The sequence below is a fragment of the Rhopalosiphum padi genome, unplaced genomic scaffold (assembly GCF_020882245.1).
Source record: "Rhopalosiphum padi isolate XX-2018 unplaced genomic scaffold, ASM2088224v1 scaffold1, whole genome shotgun sequence".
Lineage (NCBI taxonomy): Eukaryota > Metazoa > Arthropoda > Insecta > Hemiptera > Aphididae > Rhopalosiphum > Rhopalosiphum padi.
In genome coordinates, this window is record NW_026869996.1 from 169,732 (window position 1) to 182,201 (window position 12,470).

At 16.8% G+C, this 12,470-nt stretch overlaps 2 pseudogenes across 1 annotated transcript; both read left to right on the forward strand.

Annotated features, from left to right (window-relative positions):
* The first annotated feature begins 2,242 nt into the window (after positions 1-2,242).
* Positions 2,243-3,822, forward strand: LOC132931295 (cytochrome b-like; annotated as a pseudogene). Its single transcript, XR_009662438.1, has one exon. The product of XR_009662438.1 is annotated as a cytochrome b-like (transcript).
* Positions 3,823-10,718: 6,896 nt separating this feature from the next.
* Positions 10,719-11,401, forward strand: LOC132931317 (cytochrome c oxidase subunit 2-like; annotated as a pseudogene).
* Positions 11,402-12,470: the final 1,069 nt, after the last annotated feature.

Here is a 12,470-nt window from a genome sequence, read left to right on the forward strand (position 1 = left end):
TAAGATTTTTTATTTTGATAAAAAACAACTAAACAAAAAGAAACCATCCCTAAACCATCCCAACCTAATAAAATTCTAATCAAATTAGGACTAATAACCAAAAAAAATATAAATATAATAAAAAAATTTATTAATATTAAAAATCGACTCTTATTAAAATCATAATTTATATATTCTATACTATATAATAAAATTATAGAAGAAATTAAAAAAACAAAAGAAATAAATATTAAAGATATTCAATCTATTAAAATAACATATAAAACTATACAAGAATTAAAAAAAAAAAATATATATTCAATAAAATAAAATTTATCAAAATAAATCATTAATAAACCTATAATAAAAAAAACTACAAATAAAATAAAATAAAAAAAAAAAAAAAAAAAAAAAAAAATTAAATTTAATTATTTAAATATAAAAATATAATCTTTAATTCCACAAATTAATATTTTAAATAAACTATTTAAATAACAAAATAATTCTATAATTAAAAAAATTAAATTTAATGGAACTCAATGCATAAATAATAATATATATTCTCTTAAATTAATATAAACTAAATAATTTATATTAAAAAATAATTTACCATATTGAGTATATAAATATAAATATAAACTATATAAAAATATTAAAATTATAATTAAAAAATATAATATATAAAAATAATCTAATCAAATTATTAAACTAATTAATAAAAATAATTCACCAAATAAATTTAAAGATGGGGGAAAAGATATATTTGAAGAACATAATAAAAATCACCAAAATGATAAAACAGGATAAATATTAATTAAACCCTTATTTAAAAATAAACTTCGACTTTTAAAACGTAAATAACAAATATTTCTTAAACAAAATAAACCAGAAGAACATAAACCATGGCCAAATATTAAAATTAATGAACCAAAATAACCACAATTATTTAAAGTTAAAAACCCAATAATTACTAAAGCTATATGAACAACAGAAGAATAAGCAATCAAAATTTTTAAGTCTCTCTGAAAAAAACAAACTAATCTTAAAACCAATATACCTAATAAACATAAAGAAATAAATAAATAATTAAATTTTAAGTTAACTTTAAAAACTAATATTAAAACATGATAAATACCAAAACCACCTAATTTTAATATAATCCCAGCTAAAATTATTGAACCACTAATAGGAGCCTCAACATGAGCCTTTGGAAGTCAAATATGAAATATAAATAAAGGTATCTTAACTAAAAAAATTATTATTAAAAATAAATAATAATAAAAATTTAAATTATATAAGTAATCATAATAATATATAAATATAAAATTAAAATTATTTAAACTCAATAAACAAGAAAAAAAAGGTAAAGAAAAAAAAATTATATAAATAAATAAATAAAAACCAGCCTTAAAACGCTCATATTGATAACCTCAACCATAAATTAAAATAATAACAGGAATTAAATTAATTTCATAAAAAATATAAAATAAAATAAAATTATTTCTAAAAAAACAAAAATAAAAAATAATAATAAAAATAAATATTAAAAAATTAAAATACTTTAAATAATTATTCTTAAGACTAAATCTAGAAATATAAACTAATCTAATAATTCAAACACCTAATATAAATATCAAATAAGAAAATATATCTATACCAAATAAATAACTAACATTTAAAAAATAATTAAACATAGGTATCTTGAAATATATAAAAAAAAAAAAAAAAAAAAAAAAAATTCTGGGCTAATCATCATCTTTTAAAATTAAGACTAAAAAAAATCATACTAAATAAAATTAATATTAAAATTATTAACATTGTAAAATTATTAATGACTTTAAGTAATCATTACCATATATACGAACTATTAAAATCAAAATTGTTAAACCTAAAACTCTTTCACTAATACAAAAAATAAAAAAAATTAATAATAAAACATATTGTTTAATAAATATTATTAAATTTAATAAAAATAATAAAGATAAAATTAATAATAAATATTCTAATCCTAAAAGTATTATTAATAAATGATTAAAATTAAAAATATAAAATAAAACTCCAGAAAATAATATAAATATTAATACTAAAATAAATAAATTTATCATTTTAATAGTTTAAAAAAAACATTGATATTGTAAATCAAAATTATAAAATTATTTAAAATAAATCAGTATAAATATATACATATTATCATTAATCTCCAAAATTAATATTTTAATTAAAATATATACTGAATTTTAAAATTTATTTTATTAACTAATTTAACCATAGCAATTTTATTAACTATAATAAAATCACCAATTAGATCAAACTTAATCATTTTAATTCAAACTATAACTTTAACATTAATAATTAATATAATTACTAAAACAGCATGAATTTCATTTATAGTATTTATCTTATACATTGGAGGATTAATAATTATTTTTTTATATATTTCAAGAATTGCTTTTAATGAATTAAATATTAATAAAAATTATAAAATTATAATTTATAAATTAACATTAATTTTAATGTTAATCTTTTATTTAAAATTAAATCTCAATCTTGAAAATTTCAATTATGAAAATAAATTTATATTTGAAGATAATTTTAATTTATTAAATATATTCATAATACCAAATAATTTAATAATTTATTTAATTATCTTAATCCTTTTTTTTATATTAATTTTAATTATTTGAATACTAAAAATTAATAAAGGACCAATTCGACAAAAAAATAATTAATGAAAAAAAATATACTAAAAACTTTATCCCCAATATTAAATTTACCTACACCAGCTAGAATTAGTTTTATATGAAATTTTGGATCTTTATTAATAATTTGTTTAATTAATCAAATTTTAACAGGATTATTTTTAGCCTTCCATTATAAAACAGATATTAATTTAGCTTTTCAAAGAATTATTAATATAAATCGAAATATTAACTTTGGATGATTAATCCGATCTTTCCATGCAAATGGGGCTTCTATATTTTTTATTATAATTTATATTCATATTAGACGAGGTATCTATATAAATTCTTTCAACTTTAAAATAACATGAATTATTGGAGTAATTTTATTATTATTAACAATAATAACAGCATTTGTAGGTTATGTATTACCATGAGGACAAATATCATTTTGGGGGGCAACAGTAATCACAAATTTATTATCAGCAATTCCTTATTTAGGAAATTCAATTGTTATTTGAATTTGAGGGGGATTCTCAATTAATAATGCTACATTAACACGATTTTTCTCAATCCATTTTATTTTACCATTTATTATTATTTTATTTACTTTTATTCACTTATTCTTTCTTCATTTAACAGGTTCTAATAATCCACTAGGAATTAATAGAAATTTTGATAAAATTACTTTTTCTCCATATTTTCTAATTAAAGATTTAATTGGATTAATCATATTTATATGAATATTTTTTATTTTAGCTTTAATTTTTCCATACCTACTAAATGATCACAATAATTTTATTATAGCAAATTCAATAATTACACCAAATCACATTCAACCAGAATGATATTTTTTATTTTCTTATTCAATTTTACGAGCAATCCCTAATAAATTAGGAGGGGTTATTGCTTTAATACTTTCAATTTTAATTTTATTAATCTTACCTATATTAAACAATAAAAATTTTTTAAGAAATAAATTTTACCCATTAAATAAATTTTTATTCTGAATATTTATTATAACATTTTTTATTTTAACCTGAATTGGGATACAACCAGTTGAATACCCATTTATTACAACAGGGCAAATTTTTACAACAATTTATTTTTCTTACTTTTTCATTAACTTTTATATCATAAAGTTATGAGATAAATTATTAATTTAGTTAATTAATTTATTTAAAATATTTATTTTGAAAATAAAAAATAGAATTTAATTCTATTAACTTAATACTTAAATTAATGATATAAGTTAAATAATTTAATAGAAAAATTAAAGACAAATAAAAATAAAGACAAAGGTAAAATTAATTTCCAAACTAAATATATTAATTTATCATAACGAAATCGTGGTAAAAACCCACGTAATCAAATAACTATAAATATAAAAATCAAAATAAAAATATTTAAATAAAATTTATTTATTATCAAACCAAAAAACATTTCACATAATAGTATCCCTATAAATATAATTCTTATATATTCAGATATAAAAATAAAAATAAAAGATAAACTTCTAAATTCAATATTAAATCCAGAAACTAATTCTGATTCACCCTCAGAAAAATCAAAAGGAGAACGATTTATTTCAGCTAAAAATCTAATTAATAATAAAATAAACAAAAAAAAAAGAAAAAAAAAAAATTTTAAATTAATTTGATAGATATAAAAATCATTTAAATTAAAACTATTAATTAAAAATATTAAATTTATAATAATAATTATTATTCTAACTTCATATGAAATCATTTGAGAAATAAACCGAATTATACCTAAAACTGAATAATTAGAATTCGAAGATCATCTAATTATTAAAAAAATATAAACTATTAAACTTGAACAACAAAATATATAAATTAAACCAAATCCTATAATATAGTTCATACCAATATAAGGATAAATAAATCAAAAAAAAATTGAAATTAATAAACCCAATAAAGGAGAAATTATAAAAATAAAAAAATTTATATTACTCGGATAATTAACTTCTTTAAAAAATAATTTTAACCCATCACCTATAGGTTGAAAAATACCTTTAATCAAAAACTTATTCGGACCTTTACGTAATTGAATATAACCTAAAACTTTACGCTCTAATAAAGTAAAAAAAGCAACTCTTATAAAAACTATTAAAAATAAAATCAAAAAATTAATAATTATAACAAATATAAAAATTACTATCTATAATAAAAATTATATAATTAAATTCTAAATTTAACACAATTATCTGCCAAAATAGTTAAATTATTTTTATTCATTTAATAAAAATTTAATTTAATTATTTAATCCTTTCGTACTAAAACAAATTAATTTTTAAAAGATAGAAACCAACCTGGCTTACACCGGTTTGAACTCAAATCATGTAAGAATTTAAAGGTCGAACAGACCTAATACTTAAAATTTTGCACCTAAGATTAATCTTAATTCAACATCGAGGTCGCAAACTAATTTTTAAATTTGGACTTAAAAAATTAATTACGCTGTTATCCCTAAAGTAACTTTTTCCTTTAATTAAAAATTTTAATTCAAAAATTCATTAAATAATGTTAAATTTTAAAAAAAGTTTATTAATTTTTTTTATCACCCCAATAAAATAAATTATAAAAATAAAATATTTATAAAACCAAAAAAATTAAAATTAAAATTTATAAAGTTTTATAGGGTCTTATCGTCCCTTTAAATAATTTAAGCTTTTTTACTTAAAAATAAAATTTTAATTATATAAATAATAAAGTTTATTTCTCATCAAATCTTTCATACAAGTCCTCAATTAAAAGACTAATTATTATGCTACCTTTGCACAGTCAAAATACTGCAGCTATTTAATAAATCATTGAGCAGATCCTATATTAAATTAAACTTAATACAATGTTTTTGTTAAACAGATGAAAATAATTTTTGCCGAATTCATAATTTATAAATGTAAATTATACTAATTTAATCATTATTACTATTAATTAAATATTCATTAATAAAATTTAATATTAATAATAAATAATTTATAATAAATTAAAAATAAATAAATAATAAATTTTTACAAACTTAAATAAAAATTTCTATTCCTATAAATTATTAAAATAAATAAATTATTATATAAAAATTTCAAGCTTATCCCTAAAATAATTTAAATTTAAAATATTAATCAACAAAATCAAAATAACTTTTAAAATTTTAAATTAAATTTAAATCTTAAATAACTAAATATAATATAACGAATTAAATTTCAAAACTAATATTATTTTATAAATATTTATAACACAATAAATTAATAATAAAATTAACTCTATAAATTTTGAGAATTTAAAAAAAAATTAAAAATTTTAATCAACCCTGATACAAAAGGTACTAAATTAATTCTTTTATAAATTTAATTATTTCTTTCACAATACTATTAAACTATAAATCTATAAATTAATTTTTAATAAATACTAAAACCTTAAATAAATAAATTATTTTTATAAAAAATCAAATAAAAATTATTATATTAATAAAATAAATTTAAATAAAGTTTAACAACATCTTATCATTGTAAATGATATACTTAAATTTAGATATTTATTTAATCTTTCTAAATACACTTTCCAGTACATTTACTTTGTTACGACTTGTCTTATTTTTAATAAGAATGACGGGCAATATGTACATATTTTAGATCTTTCTTCATATTAACAAAATAAATAAATTTACTATTAAATCCAATTTCATTTTAATTTTCATTTAAAATCCAAAAATAAAATTTAATGTAACCCATTATATTCTTATTTATAAACCACATCTTGACTTAACATAAATTATAATAATAAATAAAGAAAATAAATTTTTTAATATATTCATGACAGCGATATATGAATTAATTAAATAAGTAAAATTAATCGTGGATTATCAATTAATAAACAGGTTCCTCTAATAAGACTAAAATACCGCCAAATTTTTTAAATTTAAAGAACATAACTATTAATTTTTTAGTAAATTAATTTAAATTTTTATAATAGGGTATCTAATCCTAGTTTTAAATAAAATTTAATAGAATAAAATAATTATAATAATAATATTTAATTAAATTTTACTTTTTAAAAAAAAATTAAATTATAAATTATATTTAATACTAATAACCAAACTATTTTATTTGTATATTATGTTTAACCGCAACTGCTGGCACATATTTAGTTTATACTTAAATTAATAATTAAATCTAAATTTCTTTAATATTTAATACTTAATACTGAGAATAATTAAAATCCTTTAAGAAATTATTAACAATCAAAAAATTTCATGTATCTTTTTAATTAAATAAAATTTTATAACAAAATAAATTATAATTATTAGTAAAATTAAAATAATACGGTTTTATAATATTATAAATTTTAAATAAATAAATTAAATCAAAATTTAAATAATTAACTGAATTATTTTAACTTTAATTCTAATATTTTTTAATTATAATACTATTTAAATTTTAAATCTAAATTTTAATACAATTTATTAGTTTCTGTTTTTTAAATATAATTACTTAAATTAATTATTTTAACTTTAATTCTAATATTTTTTAATTATAATACTATTTAAATTTTAAATCTAAATTTTAATACAATTTATTAGTTTCTGTTTTTAAATATAATTACTTAAATTAATTATTTTAATCAAATTAATATTATTAATATAAAATAACTAATACTTTTCTTCTTTACCTCTTATATATATATATATACAATAAATATCTATATATATTCATATAAGGATTTATATATTAATATATATATATATATATTAAATGTATAGATTATTAACATCATATAAGGATTTATATATATATATATATATATATATATAAATATATAAGCTATATAGATGTATATTTATATTATATATATATACTATATACATATGAAGTCTATATATGTATACTACTATACATATTTATAAATCCTCTATATACTCTTCTTCCTTCTTTTTTTTTTTGGAGGGGCATAGCCCCCCTTTTCAGATAAATAGAAACGTCATGCCTCATTAAAATATTTTTTTTTAAAAAATTTTCTGATATTTTTTCTAATACATTTATAAACCAATAAACATTTTTTTATTAAATAATATTTTAAAAATAAAATGCCTGAAAAAGGGTTACTTTGATAGAGTAAATCATGTATTATATATACTTTTATTATACTTTAAGAATTAAACTAATCCATAAATTTCAAAAATTTATATGCATAAACACTTAAGTATAAGTAAATTAGAAAAATAAGCTAAATTAAGCTTTTGGATTCATACTTCAAATATAGAATAATATTCTTTTTTCTGATAAATTTAAATTTAACAAAAATAATATTTTTAATTATATTAATATTTAGAACTTTAATATCAATTTCAGCATCTAATTGACTTTCAATATGAATAGGGTTAGAATTAAACTTATTCTCAATTATTCCTATTTTAAATTTTAAATCATCAATTTACTCTATTGAAGCTACAATAAAATATTTCTTAATTCAAGCTTTTGCTTCAATTTTATTATTAATTTTCTTAATTAATAAAAATTTTTTTTTTATAAATAATAGTAATATTTTAATTATTTTACCACTATTAATAAAATTAAGATTAATACCTTTTCACTTATGATTACCTTCAATAATAGAAGGATTAAATTGATTTTCATGCCTATTAATAATAACTTGACAAAAAATTTCCCCATTTGTTTTAATTTCATATCTAAATATTGATAAAAATTTAATTTTCTTAATTATTTTAATTTCAATAAACTCAATTTTTGGAATAAATCAAAATTCTATACGTAAAATCTTAGCAATATCTTCAATCAATAATTCAACATGAATACTATTTGCAATTTTAATAAATAATAAATTATGAATCAATTATTTTTTAATTTACTCAATTTTAAATTTTTTAATTATTAAAATTTTAAATAATTATAATATTAATTATATTAATCAAATAAAATTTTTTAATTTAAATTTTTTCTTTAAACTAAATTTAATAATATTAATTTTTTCAATTATAGGATTACCACCTATAATTGGGTTTTTAATAAAATGAATATTAATCAAAAACTTAATTTATAATAATTTATATTTAATTATAATAATATTAATTATATTAACAATTTTAAATTTATATTTTTATATTAAAATAACTTATTTCATATTATTTAATTTTAACTTATTCAATAAATGATATCTTCAATTAAAAAAAAATAATTACAACTTATTAATATTTATTAACTTCTTTAGATTATTTTTTAGTTATTTATTTATTTATTAAGGTTTTAAGTTAAATTAAACTATTAATCTTCAAAATTAAAAATATTTTTTTTTAAACCTTAATTAAAATAATTAATACCTTTAAATTTGCAATTTAATATCATAGAATTTGAATATAAAGTTATTGATAAAAAGATTTTTTAAATCTATATATAAATTTACAATTTATAACCTATTATCAGCCATTTTATCTATAAAATGAATCTTTTCAACTAATCATAAAGATATTGGAACTTTATATTTTTTATTTGGTATTTGATCAGGTATAATTGGTTCATCCCTTAGAATCTTAATTCGACTAGAACTAAGTCAAATTAATTCAATTATTAATAATAATCAATTATATAATGTAATTGTTACAATTCACGCTTTTATTATAATTTTTTTTATAACTATACCAATTGTTATTGGTGGTTTTGGAAATTGATTAATTCCTATAATAATAGGATGCCCTGATATATCATTCCCACGATTAAATAATATTAGATTTTGATTATTACCTCCTTCATTAATAATAATAATTTGTAGTTTTATAATTAATAACGGAACAGGAACAGGATGAACAATTTATCCCCCTTTATCTAATAATATTGCTCATAATAATATTTCAGTTGATTTAACAATTTTTTCTCTACATTTAGCAGGAATCTCATCAATTTTAGGAGCAATTAATTTTATTTGTACAATTTTAAATATAATACCTAATAATATAAAATTAAATCAAATTCCATTATTCCCTTGATCAATTTTAATTACAGCTATATTATTAATTTTATCCTTACCTGTTTTAGCTGGTGCAATTACTATACTTCTTACTGATCGTAATTTAAATACATCATTCTTTGACCCTGCAGGAGGAGGAGATCCAATTCTTTATCAACATTTATTCTGATTTTTTGGACATCCAGAAGTATATATTTTAATTTTACCCGGATTTGGATTAATTTCACATATTATTAGTCAAGAAAGTAATAAAAACGAAACATTCGGTAATATTAGTATAATCTATGCTATACTAACTATTGGATTATTAGGATTTATTGTATGAGCACATCATATATTTACAATTGGAATAGACGTTGATACACGAGCATATTTTACATCAGCAACTATAATTATTGCAATTCCAACAGGAATTAAAATTTTTAGATGATTAGCTACTATTTATGGATCTAAAATTAATTTTTCACCTTCCACAATTTGATCTTTAGGTTTTATTTTTTTATTCACAATTGGAGGATTGACAGGAGTAATTCTTGCTAATTCATCTATTGATATCATTCTTCACGATACTTACTATGTAGTAGCTCATTTCCACTATGTATTATCAATAGGAATTGTATTTGCTATTATTGCTAGTTTAATTCATTGATTCCCAATTTTCACTGGATTTTCAATAAATAATTTTATTTTAAAAATTCAATTCATTTTAATATTTATTGGGGTAAATATAACTTTCTTCCCCCAACATTTTTTAGGTTTAAATGGTATACCTCGACGATACACAGATTACCCAAATAATTTTTTACTATGAAATATAATTTCATCAATTGGTTCAATAATTTCAACATTTAGAATTATTATTTTAATTTATTGTATTTGAAATAGAATTTTTTTAAAAAAAACAACTATTTTTAAATTAAATTTAAGAAATTCTATTGAATGAATTCATAATTTACCACCCTTAGAACATTCATATTCAGAATTACCTCTAATTATTAATTTCTAATATGGCAGAAACTATATGCAATGAACTTAAAATTCATTTATAAAGAATAATCTTTTTTTAGAAATTATAACTTGAATAAAACTAAGATTTCAAAATAGTAATTCACCACTAATAGAACAATTAATTTTTTTTCACGATCATACAATTTTCATTATTATTATAATTATAACAACAATTACTTATATAATAATTTTTATTATAAAAAATAAATTTATTAATATTAAAATCTCTGAAAATCAAATAATTGAATTTATCTGAACTACAACTCCACCAATTATTTTAATTTTTATTGCTATACCTTCACTTCACCTACTATACTTAATAGATGAAATTAAATGCCCAATTTTAACAATTAAAATTTTTGGTCATCAATGATTCTGATCATATGAATATTCAGATTTTTCAAATATTGAATTTGAATCTTATATAATAAATGAATTAAATAAAGAAAATTTTCGATTAATTGAAGTAGATAATAAAACTATTATCCCATTTAAATTTAATATTCGACTCTTAATTTCGTCAGACGATGTAATTCATTCATGAACAATTCCAAGTTTAGCTATTAAAATTGATGCAATCCCAGGACGAATAAATCAAATTAATCTTTTTATAAATCGACCAGGAATATACTTTGGACAATGCTCAGAAATTTGTGGTATTAATCACAGATTTATACCTATTCAAATTGAATCAATTAATTTAAATAAATTTATTTATTGAATTAAAAATTTTTAATTCATTAGATGACTGAAAAGCAAAGTAATGATCTCTTAAATCAAAATATAGTAAATTAGCAATTACTTCTAATGAAAGAGATTAGTTAAAGCATAACATTAATTTGTCAAATTAAAATTATTTATTAATATCACTTAATTCCTCAAATAGCACCAATTAATTGATTAATTTTATTCTTATTTTTTTTTTCTACATTTTATGTAATCATAAACTTACTATATTTTAATTTTATTAAAAACTTAAAAATTAATTTTTTTAAAAAAAATAACATAAAAAATTACAACAAATTTATTTAATATTTTTGACCCATCAACAACAATTTTTAATTTAGAAATAAATTGAATCAGAACTCTTTTAATCATTTTATTTATACCAAACTTTTTATGAATCTTACCAAATCGAATAAACTGATTATTATTTAAAATATTTAATATACTAAACAATGAAATACTAATACTTTATAAAATAAAAAAAACTAAATCTCCTGCATTTTTATTTATTTCACTTTTTATATTTATTCTACTTAATAATTTTTTTAGCTTATTCCCATATATTTTTTCATCATCAAGTCATATAGTATTTTCTGTTACTTTAGCTATTCCATTTTGAATATTTTTTATTATTTTGTCAACTTGTAAAAACACTAAAAATATAATTGCACACTTGATTCCTTTAAATACACCAATTTACCTAGCCCCATTAATAACAATTATTGAAACAATAAGAATTATTATTCGACCAATATCTCTTTCTATTCGTTTAACAGCTAATTTAATTGCAGGACATTTATTAATAACTCTATTAAATTTTAATTCACTTATAATTATTATTATTTTTATTCAAATATTTATAATAATTTTTGAATTATGCGTAGCTTTAATTCAAAGTTATGTATTCTCAATTCTTTCATCTTTATACTCTAGTGAATAATGATAAAAATTAATCAACCATATTTTATTTTAAGATTAAGTCCATGACCTATCTTAATAGCATTTAATACATTTAATTTAATAATTTCTAATATTATAATTATAAATTTTAAAATAAATATAATATCATTATTTAATCTAC